This window comes from Rhincodon typus, chromosome 9 (genome assembly GCF_021869965.1).
Source record: "Rhincodon typus isolate 14 chromosome 9, sRhiTyp1.1, whole genome shotgun sequence".
NCBI classification, from domain to species: domain Eukaryota; kingdom Metazoa; phylum Chordata; class Chondrichthyes; order Orectolobiformes; family Rhincodontidae; genus Rhincodon; species Rhincodon typus.
Window position 1 is genome coordinate 29,991,456 of NC_063340.1, and position 17,942 is coordinate 30,009,397.

The following is a 17,942-nucleotide window of genomic DNA, read 5'->3' on the forward strand; positions in this document are numbered from 1 at the left end:
TTAAACAGACAACAACACACTGCAGCAACACAGAACTACGCCAAAAAGAAGAGTACCTCCTCCAAGTATTCAAGGACAACGGATACCTGAAAAATTGGGTCAGAAGATGCCTATTACACGAACGACACCAGGAAGATACTACATGCTCCGACACACTCATCACACTACCTTACATCAAGAACACATCTGAACTAACCATAAGACTCTTACGACCACTGGGCACCAGAGTAGCACACAAACCCACACCAACCCTATGACAACTATTAACCTGAACCAAAGACCCGTTACCCACTACAGATAGGACGAACGTAATATACAAGATCACCTGCAAAGACTGCGACAAACATTACACTGGGCAGACAGGAAGAAAATTAGCCACAAGAGTACACGAACATCAACTAGCAACAAAAAGACACGACCAAGGCTCACTCATCTCCATCCACATGGATAAGCTTGATTGGGACAACACCAGGATCCTGGGACAGGCTGAGCAGAGACAAGCACGGGGATTCCTAGAGGCCTGATTCTCCCTTAGGGCGACCATCAACAAACAGATAGAGCTAGACCCTATATATACTCCACTGCGAAGGAAAACCAGAAATGAGGTAACCCAGCTCAACAGACACCAGAGTTTAAATAACAGGCGGGAAAACACCTTCATCAGAGCTTCATTAGAGGCTGCACTGATGATGGTAGCCAGCAGGGTAATGAAATGTCTGCAGAACAACGAACCAGCTCAGCGAGCCGACCAACCACAACATCCACGACCCAAGCTACAAATCTACTCAAAAACCTCCACATAGGCAGTCACTCAAGGGTGTAATCGAACCCAGGTCCCTGGCGTTGTGAGGCAGCAGTGCTAGCCACTGAGCCACCCTGCTGCCCTACCCTTTATCCTTAAACTATGACCCCGGTTCCGGACTCCCTCAACATCAGTGGCATTCTTCCTGCATCTAACCTGTCTAGTTCTGTTACTCTTTTACAGGTTTCTATGAGATCCCAGTCTCATTCTTCTAAACTCCAGTGAATACAATCCTAATGGACTCAACCTTTCCTCTTGTGGCAGTCCTGCCACCTCAGGAATTGATTTGGTAAAACTTCACTTCATTCCCTCAATAGCAAGAGCATATATCCTTGGATAAAGAAACCAAAACTGCACAGTTTTCCTGTTGTGGCTTCACCAGTGCCCTGTATAAATGATGCAAGACATCCTTGTCCTGTATGCCAATCCTCTCGCTATGAAGGCCAACAAACATTTTGCCTTCTTTACTGCTGCTGTATCTGCACACTCACTTCTAGCAACTAGTGCACAAGGACAGCCAGGTCTCATTGAACATTCCCCTCTTTCAATTTAGAGCTATTCAAATAATAATGCCTTCCTATTTTGCTACCAAAGTAGATAACCTCACACTTATCCACATCGTACTGTGTCTGCTGTGCATTTGCCCAACCATTCAGCCTGTCTAAATCATACTGCAACATCTCTGCAATCTCCTCACAGCTCACCCTTCCACCCAACTTTGTATCATCTGCAAATTTTGAGATATTACATTAAGTTCCCTCATCTAAATTATTAGCATCTATTGCAAATAGCTGGGGTCCTAGTACCAATCCCTGCAGTAGTCACTAGTCACTACCTGCCATTCAGAAAAAGACGCATTTGTTCCTATTCTGTTTCCTGTCTGCTAACCAGTTTTCTGTCCATTCCAATACACTAACTCCAATCCCATGTGATTTAATTTTACATAATGATCTCTTAGGTGGAACTTTGTCAAAAGCCTTCTTAAAGTCCAAATAAGCCATATCCACTCGCTCCTCCAGAACAACTCTATTAGTAACATCCTTGATTTGTCAAGCATGATTTCCCTTTTGTAAATCCATGCTGACTTCATGCCTGATGCAACTTATGGCATTTTCTCATGCACTCTTCAGTGGAGAGGGCGTGGAATAGGCCATTCCAAGAGGTTTCAGATTGTATTAAGAGTACAATTCTGCTACAATTGATGACCTGTGATGTCTCATGTATGCCCAGTCCTGAGTTGCTCGATCTGTTTGAAGTCTATCAAAATAGTATGGTGACAACTGCATATTCACAAAAATAGCCAGAGAATAGAGGGATACACATCACGTGCAGGCAGCTAAGATTAGTTTAGAATAGCATCATTGTTGGCACAGATAGTGGTGGACCAAAGGACCTGTACCTGTGCTGTATTGTTCTCTGTTCTATAACGCCACACAACACAATGTATGGTATTCTCAATGTGAAGATGAGACTTTGTTTCCACATTTACCAATACTGTCATGGAAGATACATCTACGGCAAGCAGATTAGTGAGGATGTGATCGAGTAGGTTTTCTTCTCTTGTTGGTTCCCTCACAATCTGCCAAAGGTGCAGTCTATGTCTTTAGGACTCAATCAGTTGTGCTGCTGCTAAGCTTGGTGGTGGACACTGAAATCCCCCACTTAGAATACGTTCTGAACCTCTGGTACTTCTCCAAGTGGTGTTCAACATAGAGGACAACGGTTACGAAATTGTGTAGCTTGTGTGATCCCTTTAAGAGATAAAGTGTTTTTCTAAGCTTTTCTGTATGCAGCTGAAGATGTACAGCCAGTTCTAAAATGGAAACATGTATCGATTGGCTGTGTGATTGGAAACCTTAGGCTTGTTTTGATGTTTTGGCAATGAGCTGGAATCAGCCAATTAATTTAAACCAAATACTTCAGCGATTGAAAACCAATTGAATTTAAATCTGATGGTTTCGACAATCTCGGACCAATGCTATTGTAGGAAAATTGCTATGTCATCGAAGGTATATAAGGAGAGGGTTTTCTGAAAATTGAGGTACGAACCACTGTTTGAGAAATATATCTAGCTCTCACACAATATCATTAAGCTCTCTAAAAAAAATCACCAAAGGCACCACAGAATTTCTAGCTTAAAGTCCTCACAGAAGAAATTACTGACAAAGCATCACTGACAACAGAATCAGCAGAAGAAAGACTTTTATAACGTGAGAGCAACACAAGGCAGGGTGTATCAGAAGACAAATCCTGTGAGAAGTTGGAGAGATAAAGTTTTAATTTATTGTTGTATTATTAATTTGGTTTATATAAGTGGGACTTGTGTTTATTTGAACAGCATAGTGTAGAATTTAGTTGATTTAGGGAATAGTTAGGAGTTAGGGGCAAATTGTTTGGTTTGTTAGTAATTCTGTAAATTTGTTCATTGTTAGGGTTAGATAAATAAATTGTTACTTGTGAATTATAAAGCGGAGATCAGGGATTTTCTTTCTTTCAATCACTCTTAACAGATTACAAGGGGCAAGGTGTGCTTCTCTGGGTGTTTTCGGGGGTAAATATTAGAAGGGAACTTCTACTCCCATCATAACAGATTGGGGCTTGTGTTTTGGTTTAATTATCAGAGGGTTCGACTTGCCCCCCCCTCTTCGTAACACAATCAATTCATCGGCTGAGGGAATTCATCAGTCTCTTCAATTTTATACCATTCTGCCGCCACCTCTGCCAGGTTTGTCCTGATGGTGATGGTGATAGCATTTTTTAAAGAGGGGTAGAAGCGTTAAAAGGAATGTAGCAATAGTGGGAAACAGTACGATCAAAGGGTGGGCACAATTCTCTTTAGCAGAAAACGACAGACCAGAAGGTTGTTTTCACTATCCAATGCAAGATTCAGGACATTTGCTCTGAGTTGGAGAGAAACTTGCACTGAAAGGGTAGAAGTCAGATGTTGTGATCCATGCATGCATAATGAGGAAACAGGTTCTCCTTAGAGACCATGAGCAAAAGGGAAACTAAATTAAAAGCAGAACTTCAAAGGGTAATAGTAAAGACTAAGAGTTAAATGTGTGGTTCAAAGTTTAGAACATAGAACAGTACCGGCCCTTTGGCCCACGATGTTGTGCCAAACTTTTACCCTAATCCTAAAGTCTATCTAACCTCCACCCCTACCTTATAAAAGTAGTAAAATTTGGTGTGGGAGTAATGGGCTTTGATTCACAGGGCATAAAATAGACCTTATGACAATCTCAAATAAAGTAGTATTTCAGGAAGCTTAGTGGAGCATGGGACACAGTGCAAAAGGAAATTAGGAAAACAGAGAAGATACAAAGAAATTGGCTGGTAAAATCAAGAAAATGCAAAGATGTTTCAACAGTACATTAAGCGCAAAATGATGACTAAGGAAACTGTTGGGCCATCAGAAATGTACAATATGTGTGGAGGCACATGATGTAGGCAGAGTTCTTAAACAATATTTTGTTTCTATCTTCACAAAGGAGAGGGGTAACACAGATATTCGAGTTAGAGAGGAGGAGTGTGAAATATTACATAAGATAAGCATCATGAGAAGGGAAATACTGGAAAATTCTTTGAAGGTGGCTAAATCATAAGGGCCAGATAAATAATATCACAGGCTGGCAAAGGTAGCTAAGGGAAAAATAACATATGCATCGAGGATTATTTTTCAATTCTCACCACATAATGACAAGATACCAGAGGACTGGAAGTTTGCAAATGTTGGACAATTATTCAAAGAAGGATGCGAGGGATTAGCCAAATTTTTATAGGCCAGTCAGTCTGACAGTAGTTGTAGGCAAATTGCTGGAATCAATACTGAGAGACAGGATTAACTGTTACTTAGAAAGGCATAGATTAATCGGGCTAGTCACAGTTAAGTCAAAACTATTGATGTGACAGAAGGAAATTTTCTCTGGTGAGCTTGCCAATTGGACGCAAAATTGGTTTAATGGCAGAAGGATAGTGGAAGGTTGTTTTTCGGACTGGAGGCTGTGACCAGAGGTGTTCCACAGGGATCAGTACTGGGTCCACTTTTGTTTGTCATTTATACCATTGATTTAGATGAGAATATAGAAGGCATGGTTAGTAATTTTGAAAATGACACCAATATTGGTGATATAGTGGACAATGAAGAAGGTTATCAAAGATTATAAACAGATCTTGATCAATTGGGTCAAGGAGCTGAAAACTGCCAGATGGAGTTTAATTTGGATAAATATGAGGTATTGCATTTCAGTAAAACAAACAAGGGCAGGACTTATACAACTAAAAGTAGGGCCTTGGGTAATGTTGTAGAACAGAGAGACCTTGGGTTTCGGGTACAAATTCTTTGAAGTTTGCATTACATATAGATAGGGTGGTTAAGGTGTCATTTAGCACACTGCCTTCATCACCTAGACCCTTGAGAATAGGAGTTAGGACGTTATGTTGGCGAGGCCTCTTCCAGAGTACTGTGTCCAGTTCTGGTCATCATTATAGGAAAGATATTATTAAGCTGGAGAGGGTTCAGAAAGAGATCTACGAGGATGTTACCAGAAATGAAGGGTTTGAGTTATAAGGAGAAGCTGGAGAGACTGCAGCTTTTTCACTGGTGTGTAGGTGGTTGAGGGGTGACCTTATAACAGTTTATAAAGTCATGAGGGGTATATAACGTTTCAAAGACATTTGGATAAGTACACAAACAAGAAATATTTGGAGAGATATGAGCTGAGTGCAGGCAGGTGGGACTAGTTTAATTTGGGATTATGGTCGGCAAGGACTGGTTGGACTGAAGGGTCTGTTTCCGTACTATGTGACCCTATGATTGGGTATTATAAACGTTTGCTTTTGGGATCAAAAGAATATTGTACATTATTGTGTTTCAAAATCTTTCAAATTATCAAATAGCTTGCTTTAGTTTTGCATAAAAAACCTCAATTTTATTGCTAAAATCAAATCTGCAACATTTGTTTCTGTGAGAGGCTGAAACAAATATGATCTATCAAATCAGATCTGACTTGGCCAAGAATGACATTACCTGCGGTCATAACAGTTAAACAGCAGAAAGCAGAACTGGAACGAACCGATCATTCTTCGGTTGGCACTCTGTGACCGGTGAGCAGTGTAAGGATGCTTGCATTCAACTATTCACAATCTATATTAAAGACTTGGATATGGGTTTATATTAGAAAAATGAGGGGTATGGAAGTGTACAAAATTCTCAAGGCTCAACAGAATTGAAGGAGGATGTTTTGTTTGGCTGGGAGGTCTAGAACCAGGGGTACTGTCTCAGAATAAAAGATAAGACTGAGACAAGGTGGAATTTTTATGTATGTTCCAATGTTGCATTATTTTTCCCTCATATCACATTTTGAGGTGGGGCTTGAACACATGCTTCCCGATCCAGGGATACAGTGCAACACAAAAGGATCTCCCCTAGCATACTGCACCTGGTATTCCCAGGCAGTCTCCCATCCAAGTACTAACCAGGCCTGAGTCTGCCTAGCTTTCAAGATCAGATAGACTCAGGCATTTTCAGACTAGTATGACCAGCATGAAAATACGTGCTCCAATGAATACACCTGTTCTCTATTATCTCATCAACATGCCCTTAAAAGGGGCCAACTTTTTCAATATTTTCAGATTCCTTTTATTTTTAAAATGTTATTCAACATACATACTTACTGGCACAGAGTGCTATCCTCCACCGATGATCCCACCAGCATCCACATCCAGAAGATCAGACGCCATTTCCGCCACCTCCAGCAAGATGCCACCACCAGACACATATTCCCCTCCCCTCCTTTGTCCGCCTTCCACAGGGACCGTCCCCTCTGGGACACCCTGGTCCACACTTCCATCACCCCCAACACCTCCCCACAGCCCTACGGCACCTTCCCCTGTAACCGGCGAAGGTGCAACACTTGCGCATTTACCTCCTCCCTCCCCAGAATCCAACGGCCCAAACATACCTTTCAGGTGAAGCAACACTTCACCTGCACTTCCAAGAATCTAGTCCACTGCATTCGCTGCTCACAATGTGGTCTCCTCTACACTGGGGAAGCGAAGCGTAGACTTGGCAATCGCTTCGCAGAACATCGATGTTCTGTTCGCAAAAAAGACCCTGAACTACCTGTTGCCTGCCACTTCAATGCACCACTCTGCTCCCTGGCCAACATCTCTGTCTCTGGCTTGCTACAGTGTTCCAGTGAAGCCCAACGCAAGCTGGAGGAACAACACCTCATTTTCCGCTTGGGGACCCTACAGCCCTCCGGACTCAATATTGAGTTCAATAATTTTAGGGCCTAAACTCTCCCATGTCCCAGCCCCCCATCCCACACACCAGGCCTTGTTACCACATAGCCTGCCATTACACCACCCCTGTTGTTAGTCACTAACAGTCCCCATTAACAACTATTCACCCTCCCAGCTTGATCGTTAGCAACTCCTTTGTCTGTCCAACTGTCTTTCTCTCTCTTTGGGCTCTATCTTATCGTTTACTCCCTACCCCACCCACCTCCCTATTTTCTGCATATAAACTGACGCTTTCCCAGCCACCATCAGTTCTGAGGAAGGGTCACCAGACCCGAAACGTTAACTCTGTTTTCTCCTCCACAGATGCCGCCAGACCTGCTGAGCTTTTCCAGCAACTTTGTTTTTGTTACTTCTGCTCCTACGTCTTATGGTCATTTGAGTTCAACTTCTATCCCTAACTAATGTTCTGTCGTGATCCACAATTATATTAAAAGCATGATCAACCTTGGATTGTATTTTAACACACCCTTTTTGTGAGGATGTAGACATGCTCGCTGAGCCAGTGGGTTTGGTTGCAAACGTTTCGTCTCCCTGCTCGGTAACATCATCAGTGCACCTCTGGGGAAGTGTCAGTGTTCTGTCCCGCTTGTTATTTAAAAACCGAAAGAACTGCGGATTCTGTAAATCAGGAACAAAAACAAAGTTGCTGGAAATGCTCAGCAGGTCTGGCAGCATCTGTGAAGTAGAAAACAGAGTTAACGTTTCGAGTTAACATTAACTCTGTTTTTTTCCTTCACAGATGCTGCCAGACCTGCTGAGCTTTTCCAGCAACTTTGTTTTTTTTCCGCTTGTTATTTATATGGCTCAGTTTGCTGGGATGGCCGGTATTACTTCTGGTTCTGTTTCTCAGTGGTTTCTACATAGGGTCTAATTCAATGTGTTTGTTGATGGAGTTCCGGTTAGATTACCCTGGCATGTCTCTGTTTGGCTTGTGTGATTACGGACGTGTTGTCCCAGTCGAATTCGTGTCCCTCATTGTCTGTGTGTAGCGAGACAAGTTGAGAATTGGTCATGTCTCTTACTGGCTAGTTGATGTTCATGAATCGGTATTGTCAAGTTTCTTACAGTTTGGCCTATGTAGTGTTTCTCACAGTCCTTGCATGGTATTTTGTATATTACCCCAGTTTTGGTGGTTTTGGGTATGGGATCCTTTACGTTTGTCAATAGCTGTCGTAGGGTGGTTATCGGTTTTTAGGCCACTCTGACACCTAGGGGTCTAAGTACTCTTGTGGTCAACTCTGAAATGTCCTTGATATATGGTAGGGTGATTAGTGAGTGTGGTTGTGTTGTGTCTTCCTGCTATGGTCTGGCAGATTGAGCTTTTCGGGTATCCATTTCTTTTGAAGATTCCATACACATGTGCCTGTTCTGCTTTGCGCAGTTCTGGGTCACTGCAACGTATTGTGATCATTTAAATAGTGTCCTGACGCAGCTCCATTTGTGGGCATTTAGGTGGTCGCTAGTGTAATTGAGTATCTAGTCCATATGTGTGGATATGCTGTCTATATACGCTGGCCTGGAATTCCCCATTGTTTTTGCATTCTACTATTATGTCCAGGAAGGGTAGTGGTTCTTGTTCTCTTCTTCTTTCATGAATTTTATCCCAGTCAGGATGTTCTTTTATAAGTAGGTGGGTTTCATCATCATCAAATCATCATTGGATCCCTACAAAGTGGAAACAGGCCCTTCGGCCCAACAAATCCACACCGACCCTCAGAGCATCCCACCCGGAACCATCCACCTAATCTAGGCATCCTTGAACATTACGGGCAACTTAGCATTTACAATCCACCCAGCCTGCACATATTTGGACTGTGGGAGGAAACCAGAGCACCCGGAGGAAACCCACGCAGACATGGGGAGAATGTGCAAACTCAACACAGATAGTTGCCTGAGGGTGTAATCAAACCCGGGTCCCTGGCGCTGTGCAGCAGCAGTGCTAACCACTGAGCCACTGTGCCGTACCATTTCTTCTAGTTTTGTGTATTTAATAATCACGAAGGTGTCATTTACATACCGGACCCAAAGTTTGGGTTGTATAGTGGGGAGCGCTGTCCGTTCTAACCTTTGTATTACTGCTTCTGCAATAAGTCCTGATATTTGGGATCCCATTGGTGTTTTGTTGATTTGTTTGTATATGCTGTCATTGAAGGTGAAGTGGGTTGTAAGGCATAGATCTAGTAGTTTCATGGTAGTGTCCGTATTGATGTTGTTGGTGTCCTGGGTAGCCTGCCTACTTGATTCGTCCAGCAGTGTGGCAATTGTTTCTTTGGCTAGGTCGATGTTTATGGATGTAAATAATGCTGTTACGTCAAAGGATATCAACATCTCATCCTCCTCTATCCTGGTGTCCTTGATGATGTTGAGGAATTCTTGGGATGAGTGGATGGAGTGGGTAGTGTTGTCCAGTTATTATTTCAATTTCTTTTATAGTTCTTTGGCAAGTCTATATGTTGGTGTGCCTGGCACTGAACCCAAACTTTGGGTCCAATATATAGATGACACCTTCACGATTATTAAACGCTGAAAACTAGATGAAACCCACCGACAAACAAACAACATCCTTACCCGGATGAATTTCACAAAACAAGAAGAGAACAACAACTAACTACCCTTCCTGAACATAATGGTAGAACACAAAAACAAGGGGAACTCCAGACTAGTGTGTATAGAAAGACCACACATACGGACCAGATACTCAATTACACTAGCAACCACTCCAATGCCCACAAATGGAACTGCATCAGGACACTATTTAAGCGAGCCACAACACATTGCAGCAACCTGGAACTAAGCAAAGCAGAACACACGGATCTATATGGAGTCTTCAACAGAAATCACTGAATCATAGAATCCCTCCACTGTGGAAACAGGCCATTCAGCCAACCAAGTCCACACCGCCCCTCCGAAGGGCATCCCACCCAGACCCATTCCCCTACCCTTTCCCTGTAACCTGGCATTTCCCATGTCTAATCCACCTAACTTACACATCCCTGGACACTACAGGCAATTTAGCATTGCCAATCCACCTAACCTGCACATCTTTGGGCTGTGGGAGGAAACTGGAGCTCCAGAGGAAACCCACGCAGACATGGGGAGAATGTGCAAACTCCACAAAGACAGTCACCCAAGGGTGTAATCGAACCCAGGTCCCTAGCGCAGTGAGGCAGCAGTGCTCACCACTGATCCACCATGCCATCCCCAGCCACTGTGCCGGCGTGGATACCCAAAAAGCATGGATAACTGCTGTTAGCTCAGAGGCAGGCCACAACAGGAAGACACAAAATGACCAGACTCACTAATCATCCTACCATACATTTCAGAGATGAACACAAGAACACTCAGACCCCTAGGTATCAGATTAGCCTACAAACCAAAAACCATGCTGCGACAGCCACTGACGAACATTAAAAAATCCCATATCCAAAACCAGCAAAACTGGGGTAATATACAAAATACCATGCAAGGACTGTGAGAAACGCTACATAGGCCAAACCAGAAGAAAACTGACAATACGGATACACGAACACCAAACCATGAGACACGACCAATTCTCACTTGTCTCACTACACACGGACAATGAGGGACACGAATTTGACTGGGACAACACATCCATAATCGCACAAGCCAAACAGAGACATGCCAGGGAATTTCTGGAGGCCTGGTATTCCAACTGGAATTCCATCAACAAACACATTGAATTAAACCCTGTGTACAAACCACTAAGAAACAGAACCGGAAGTAATACCAACTACCCCAGCAAACCGAGGCATATGAAATAACAAGCGGAACAGAACACCGAATCTTCACCAGAGGCGCACTGATAATGTTACCTAGCAGGGTGATGAAATGTTTGCAAACCAAACACACCTGGCTCAGCAAGCATGTCTACAACCTCATCCACACCCCAACCTATAAATCTTCTCGAAAACTTTAAACACCCTCTTTGTAATAAGTCCTACAGGAAAGGGTATGTTAGCTGGAGCAGTGTGCAATTCTGATCACCACACAATAAAAATCATGTGATCGCACAGGAGAGGATGCAGAGGAGATTCACCAGGATGTTGCCTGTGATGGAGACAGGCTGAATAGGTTCAAGATGTTTTCTTTAGAGGAAAGGAGGAGGAGGGCTGACCTGAATAAGACTAGGAGTGACATTGACAAGTGAGGCAGGAAGCAGCTTTTCCTCTTATTTGAGGGGACATCGTTTAAAAATGAAGGTCAGGAGGTTTAGAGGGGATTTCCGGAAACATTTTTCTTACCCAGGGGACAGTGGGAATTTGGAAAGAACTGCCTGGGAGGACAGTTGAGGCAGGAAACCTCATAACCTTTAAAACATACGTAGGTAAGCATTTGAAATGTCATAACATTCAAGGCTATGGCCAGGTGCTAGAAAGTGGGATTCATGTGGATAAGTCAGCATACACTCACCCAGCCAAAGGGCATCTTCTGTGTTGTATGATCTGATGATTTTAAGTCACCAGAAATGAAGACTCACCCTATTACATGATGTCTCAACACATTCAGAATTTTTTATGAAGATAGGATGGGAAGGGGGTAAATAGTATATGATAGGTGGGAGATAGAGCCCAAAGAGAGAGAAAAATAGGTGAATAAACAAAAGAGTGGACAACTGTCAGACTAAGAGATTGAATATCTGCTAATGGGGACTATTAGTGGCTAACAAGCGGTTGTGTGTAATAGCAGACCACATGATAACAAGGCCTGGTGTGTGGGGAAAGCATGGGGAAGGTGCTCAAGCCTGAAATTATTCAAGCCCTAGAATAAATTCCACGTCAAATTGTCAAATTCTTTCGTAAAGTCCATGCAGACAACATCCACTCCCCTACCCTCAATCATCTGTCACTTCCTCAAAAAACTCAATCAAGTTTGTGAGACAAGAACCCCCCTCCCAACATAAAGCCATGCTGACTATCGTTAAAAAGTCCACTCTTCTCCAAATGCAAGTAAATCCTGTCCAAAGAGCAAAAGAACAAAGCACAATACAGTACAGGAACAGGCCTTTGGCCCTCTAAGGCTGCGCCGACACATTTTGCTCTTCCATACTCAAATTGTCTTCAGTTACAGGATCCATATCACTCTATTCCCTTCCTAATCATGTATTCATCCAGATGCTTCTTGAATGTTGCTATTGTGACTGCTTCCACCACCTCCTCTATCAGCATGTTCCAAGCAGTCACCACACTTTGTATGGCAAACGTGCCTCACACATCTCTTTTAAACCTTCCCCCTTGCACCTTGAACCTGTGTACCCTAGTAATTGACCCTTCTACCTGGGAAAAAGCCTCATACTTTCCACTCAATCTACGCCATTCACAGTCTTATAGACTTCTATCAGGTCACCAATCAACCTCCTGTGTCCAGTGAAAACAAACCCAGTCTATCCAACCTTTCTTTATAGCTAAAATTCCCCATACCAGGCAAAATCCTGATAAACCTTTTCTGTACCCTCTCCAAAGCATCCACATCCTACTAGTGGTGTGGTGACCAGAACTGAATGCGATATTCCAAGTGTGGCCTAACTAAAGTTCTATAAAGCTGCAGCATAACTTGTTTGTCCTTATACTCAATGCTCTTTCCAATGAAGACGAGCATGCCATAAGCCTTTTTTTACTAACTTATCTACCTGTGCTGCCACCTTCAGTGATCTGTGGACCTGCACACCCAGATCTCTCTACATATCAATATTCCTAAGGGTTCTGCCATTCACTCTATAATTTCCACCTGCACCTGACCTTTCAAAATGCATCACTTCACATTTGTCCGGATTAAACTCCATTTGCCATTTTTCTGCCCATGCCTCCAACTGATCTATATCCTGCTACAACCTCTTCCATCAGGCAGAAGATACAGAAGCCTGAACACACGCACAAGTAGGTTCAGGAACAGCTTCTTTCTGGCCATGATCAGACTGTTGGATGGACTCTAGCCTAAAATAACGTAACCTGCAATATAACATGTATGCCTCTAAGTCTTTTTGATCTGTACATCCTTTGCTTGCTGTGATCTACCTGCACCACTCGTAAACAAAACTTTTCACTGTATTTTGGTACATGCGACAATAAAATAAAAAATCAATCAAATCAAATCTTTTCAGCCACATGTTCATCCTATATATCCTACTTTTTCTACGCTGACTAGCTCATGTCACTCGCAGTAATCCTGAGTAACTACCTTTGGAGGTCCTACATTTCAACTTTCTTCTGAGTTCTCTTTGTTCTACTTTTAGGACCTCATTCCTTTTTTTAAACCTATGTCATTCATACCAATGCATACCATGACCACTGGCTGTTTGCCCTCCCCTCCACAATGTCCTTCAACCGCTCCGAGACATCCAGGACCATAGCACCAAGGAGGCAACAGACCATCCTGGACTCTCGTTTGCGGCCACAGAAATGCCTATCTACTCCCACTATGATTGAATCCTCTATAACTGTAGCATTTCTGTGCCTATTTCTCCCTCCCTCAGCAGCAGAAACAACCAAGGTGCCATGAATTTGGCTGCTGCTGTTATCCTCTGAGAGGCCATTTCCCTCAACAGTATCTAAAACAGGATACCTATTTTGCAGGAGATTAGCCACAAGAGATTCATGTACTACCTGCTCAGACCTCCTGCTCGATCTGGTGGTCACCCATTGCCTTCCTGCCTGTGGAGTCTGAATCTGTGTGACCACCTCTCGACACATGTTATCCATGACACTCTCCACCTTGTAAATGCTACATAGTGTCACCAGACACTGCTCCAACTCCAAAACTCAGGCTTCCAGAGCTGCAGCTGGAGACAATTCTTTCACATATGCAGGTCGTGGGCACTGGAAATGTGCCTGGCTTCCCACATCGAGCAAGAGAAGCAGACCACAATTTGGAGATAGCAAGGACTACAGATGCTGGAGTCAGAGCCAACACAGTGCGGGACGGAGCAGCATAGTGGCTCAGTGGTTAGCACTGCTGCCTCACAGCGCCAGGGACCTGGGTTCGATTCCAGCCTTGGGCGACTGTCTGTGTGGAGTTTGCACATTCTCCCCATGTCTGTGTGGGTTTCCTCCAGGTGCTCCAGTTTCCTCCCACAGTCCAAAGATGTGCAGGGTAAGGTGGATTGGCCATGCTAAATTGCCCATACAGCACAGGGATGTTTAGGTTAGGTGGGTTAGACATGGGAAATCAGGGGTCAGATAATGGGTCTGGATGGGATGCTCTTTGGAGGGGCGGTGTGCACTTGTTGGGCCGAATGGGATTCTATGATGATGATCAACTTTCCTGCTCCTCTGATGCTGCCTGGCCTGCTGTGTTCCTCCAGCTCCACACTATGTTGACTACGATTTGACCTCTCCTGCCATTTCTTACCCCTTTAACTTAATTAATCATAACAATATCAAATACTATTTTTCCATTTTTTTTTCCTTTTACTCATTCACAGGATGAGGGTGTCACTGGCTAGGCAGCATTTATTGCCCATCTCTGATTGCCCAGTGGGTAGTTTAGAGTCAACCACACTGCTGTGGGTCTAGAGTCACATGTAGACCAGACCATGCAAGGATGGCAGTTTCCTTCCCTAAGGGACATTAGTGAAGCAGATGGGTTTACCCCGACAATCGCCAATGGATTCATGGTCATCATTAGATTTCTTAATTCCAGATATTTTATTGAATTCAAACTCCACCATCTGCCGTGGCAGGATTCGAACCTGGGTTCCCAGAACATTATCTGGGTCTCTGGATTAACATTCCAGCGATAATACCACAAAGTCTCCCCCCAACTTCTGATGCTCTCTGCTCCATTAACAATTTCTCAAAACTTACTTATTAGTCACAAACAACAGTTTCCAGAAACTGTTTAGACTTGTGCTCCTTTACCCGCTGGCACTCTCACTGTCGACCTTTCTCTCTTGATGTTCTGTCCCTTCTCCTCTGAACCTTGCCACTCCTTTTTCTTCGGTTATAGGAGGGAGGAGGGATGGAAACACTACAGTAATGTAATGTTTCGGGCTAACCGTTCCTCAATAGCAGGGTCTTCCACAATACCCTTCACACCCGCGCTGACCGCAAAGTCCACTCCCAGAATGGAAACGAACGATGTCTCAGCACCCTCTGGTTGGAGGGTGTCCCTGAGAATTCTCTCCAGTAATTTCCCGACCACCCATATAAGGCTCACCAGACTAAAATTTCTGGATTATCCTTGTTGCCCTGTTAAACAAAGGAATGCAAAGGAAAACAAAGGGAGGAGATTCTGAGAAGATTCTGAGGGATAAGATAAACATGCATTTAGAAAGACAGGGTTTGATTAGGAGCAGTCAGCATGGCTTCGTGCATGGGAGATCACGCCTAACAAATTTGTTAGATTTCCTTGATGAAGCGACCAGGAGGTTTATGAGGGCAGGACAGTAGTCTATATGGATTTCAGTAAGGCCTTCGATAAGGTTCCACATGGTAGGCTGCTCTGGAAGGTTAGGTCACATGGAATCCATGGAGAGCTGGCAAATTGGATACACAATTGACTTGAAGGTAGGAAGCAGAGAGTAATAGTGGAAGGATGCTTGTTGGACTGGAGGCCTGTGACTAATCGTGTGCCTCAGGGGTCGGTGCCAGGCTCACGGCTGTTTGTTATCTATATCAATGATTTGGATGAGAATGTACAAGGCATGATTAGTAACTTTGCAGATGACACTAAAATAGGCAGTATCATGGACAGTAAGAAAGGTTATCAGAAATTGCAGCAGGATCTTGATCAGCTGGAGAAGTGAGCCGAGAAATGGCAAATGGAGTTTAATATAGTTAAGTGTGATGTACGGCATTTTGGAGAGTCAAATCAAGGTAGGAGTGTAGTGGAAGGGAGGGACCTTGGAGGTCAGGTGCACGGTTCTCTGAAAGTGGAGTCACACGCAAACAGGGCAGTGAAGGTGGCTTTTGGCACACTGATCTTCAACAGTCAGGGCTTGAGTACAGAAGTTGGAAAGTTATGTTGTACAGGATGTCGGTGAGGCCGCACTTGGAGATTTGTGTTCAGTTTTGGTCACCTTGCTATAGATAGAATGTTATTAAACTGGAAAGAGTGCAGAAGAAATTTATGAGGATGTAGCCAGGACTCAAGGGATTGAGTTATAGGGAGAAGTTGGACAAGCTAGCACTTTTTCCCTTAGAGCGCAAGAGACTGATGGGCAATATTATAGAAGTGTATAAGGTCATGAGAGGCATGGATAGGGTGCATGCACTCAGTCTTTTTCCCAGGGTTGGAGAATCAAGGATAAGACAGCATCAGTTTAAGGTAAGAGGGGAAAGAATACATGGGAACCTGAGGGGCAACATTTTTACACAGAGGGTGGTACGCATATTGAGTGAGCTGCCAGTGGAAGTGGTTGAGGCAGGGTACATTAATAACATTTAAAAGGCATTTGGACAACCAAGACGAGACCATGGTATCATACATGAAAAGTTTAGAAGGACATGGGCCAAGTGCAGGTAAGTGGAGTTAGTGTGGATCGAAATTTTGATCGGCATGCACAAGTTTGGGCCAAAGGGCCTATTTCTGTGCTGAAGGACTCTATGACTCTATGAATGACACTGGCTATCTATCCACCAGTTTTCTGAGGCCTCACCCGTGGCTAAAGAGGATACAAAATTCTCTGTCAAGGCACCAACAATCTTCTCCCTTGCCTCCTTCAGTATCCTGGGATGGATCTCATCAGGCCCTGGGGACTAATCTACCTTAATGTTTTTCAAGACACCCTTCACCTCCTCCTTCTTAAAATTGACATATCTTAAAAGTATCAACAAACGCCTCTCTACAAACCTACCATCATCCATGTCTCTTTGGTGAATACTGAAACAAAGTTTACATTTAGGGCCTCACCCACCTTCTCTGGCTCCACACAAATTCCCTCCTTTACCCTTGTGTGACCAACCCTTTCACTAGTTACCCTTTTGCACTTCATGTACATATAACATACCGTGGGATTCCCCTTAATCCTACTTGCCAAGAACAATTCATAGCCCTTTCAAGACCTTCTAATTTCTTTTTCTAGTTCTGTTCTGCTTCCTTTGTACTTCATTATGGTTGGTTGGCTCGCCGAGCTGGTTCGTTGTTCCGCAGACATTTCATTACCCTGCTGGGTAACATCATCAGTGCAGCCTCCGATGAAGCGCTGTTGTGTTTTCCCGCCTGTTATTTAAACTCTGGGGTCCATTCAGCTGGGTTACCTCACTTCTCGTTTTCTTTCACAGTGGAGTATATGTAGGGTCCAGCTCTATGTGTTTGTTGATGGCCTTCTTAGTGGAGAACCAGGCCTCTAAGGATTTCTGTGCTTGTCTCTGCTTGGCCTGTCCCAGGATCCTGGTGTTGTCCCAATCAAACTGGTGGTTTTCCTTTCCATGTAGATGGAAATGAGTGAGTACTGGTCATGTCTTTTTGTTGCTAGTTGATGTTCGTCTACTCTTGTGGCTAATTTTCTTCCTGTCTGCCCAGTGTAATGTTTGTCGCAGTCTTTGCAGGGGATCTTGTATATCACGTTCATCCTGTCTGTAGTGGGTAATGGGTCTTTGGTTCAGGTTAATAGTTGTCATAGGGTTGGTGTGGGTTTGTGTGCTACTCTGGTGCCCAGTGGTCGTAAGCGTCTTATGGTTAGTTCAGATGTGTTCTTGATGTAAGGTAGTGTGATGAGTGTGTCGGAGCATGTAGTATCTTCCTGGTGTCGTTCGTGTAATAGGCATCTTCTGACCCAATTTTTCGGGTATCCGTTGTCCGTGAATACTTGGAGGAGGTAATAACCAAAATTTTTGGCGTAGTTCTGTGTTGCTGCAGTGTGTTGTTGTCTGTTTAA

The 17,942-nt window shown here is 43.7% G+C and overlaps 1 protein-coding gene and 1 pseudogene across 1 annotated transcript in view; one reads left to right on the top strand and one right to left on the bottom strand.

Moving 5' to 3' along the window:
- Positions 1 to 17,942, top strand: part of LOC109918713 (tubby-related protein 4-like) — a 576,781-nt gene that overhangs the window by 150,408 nt on the left and 408,431 nt on the right. The gene's annotated exons all lie outside the window — the stretch shown is intronic.
- Positions 6,232 to 6,351, bottom strand: LOC125484119 (annotated as a pseudogene).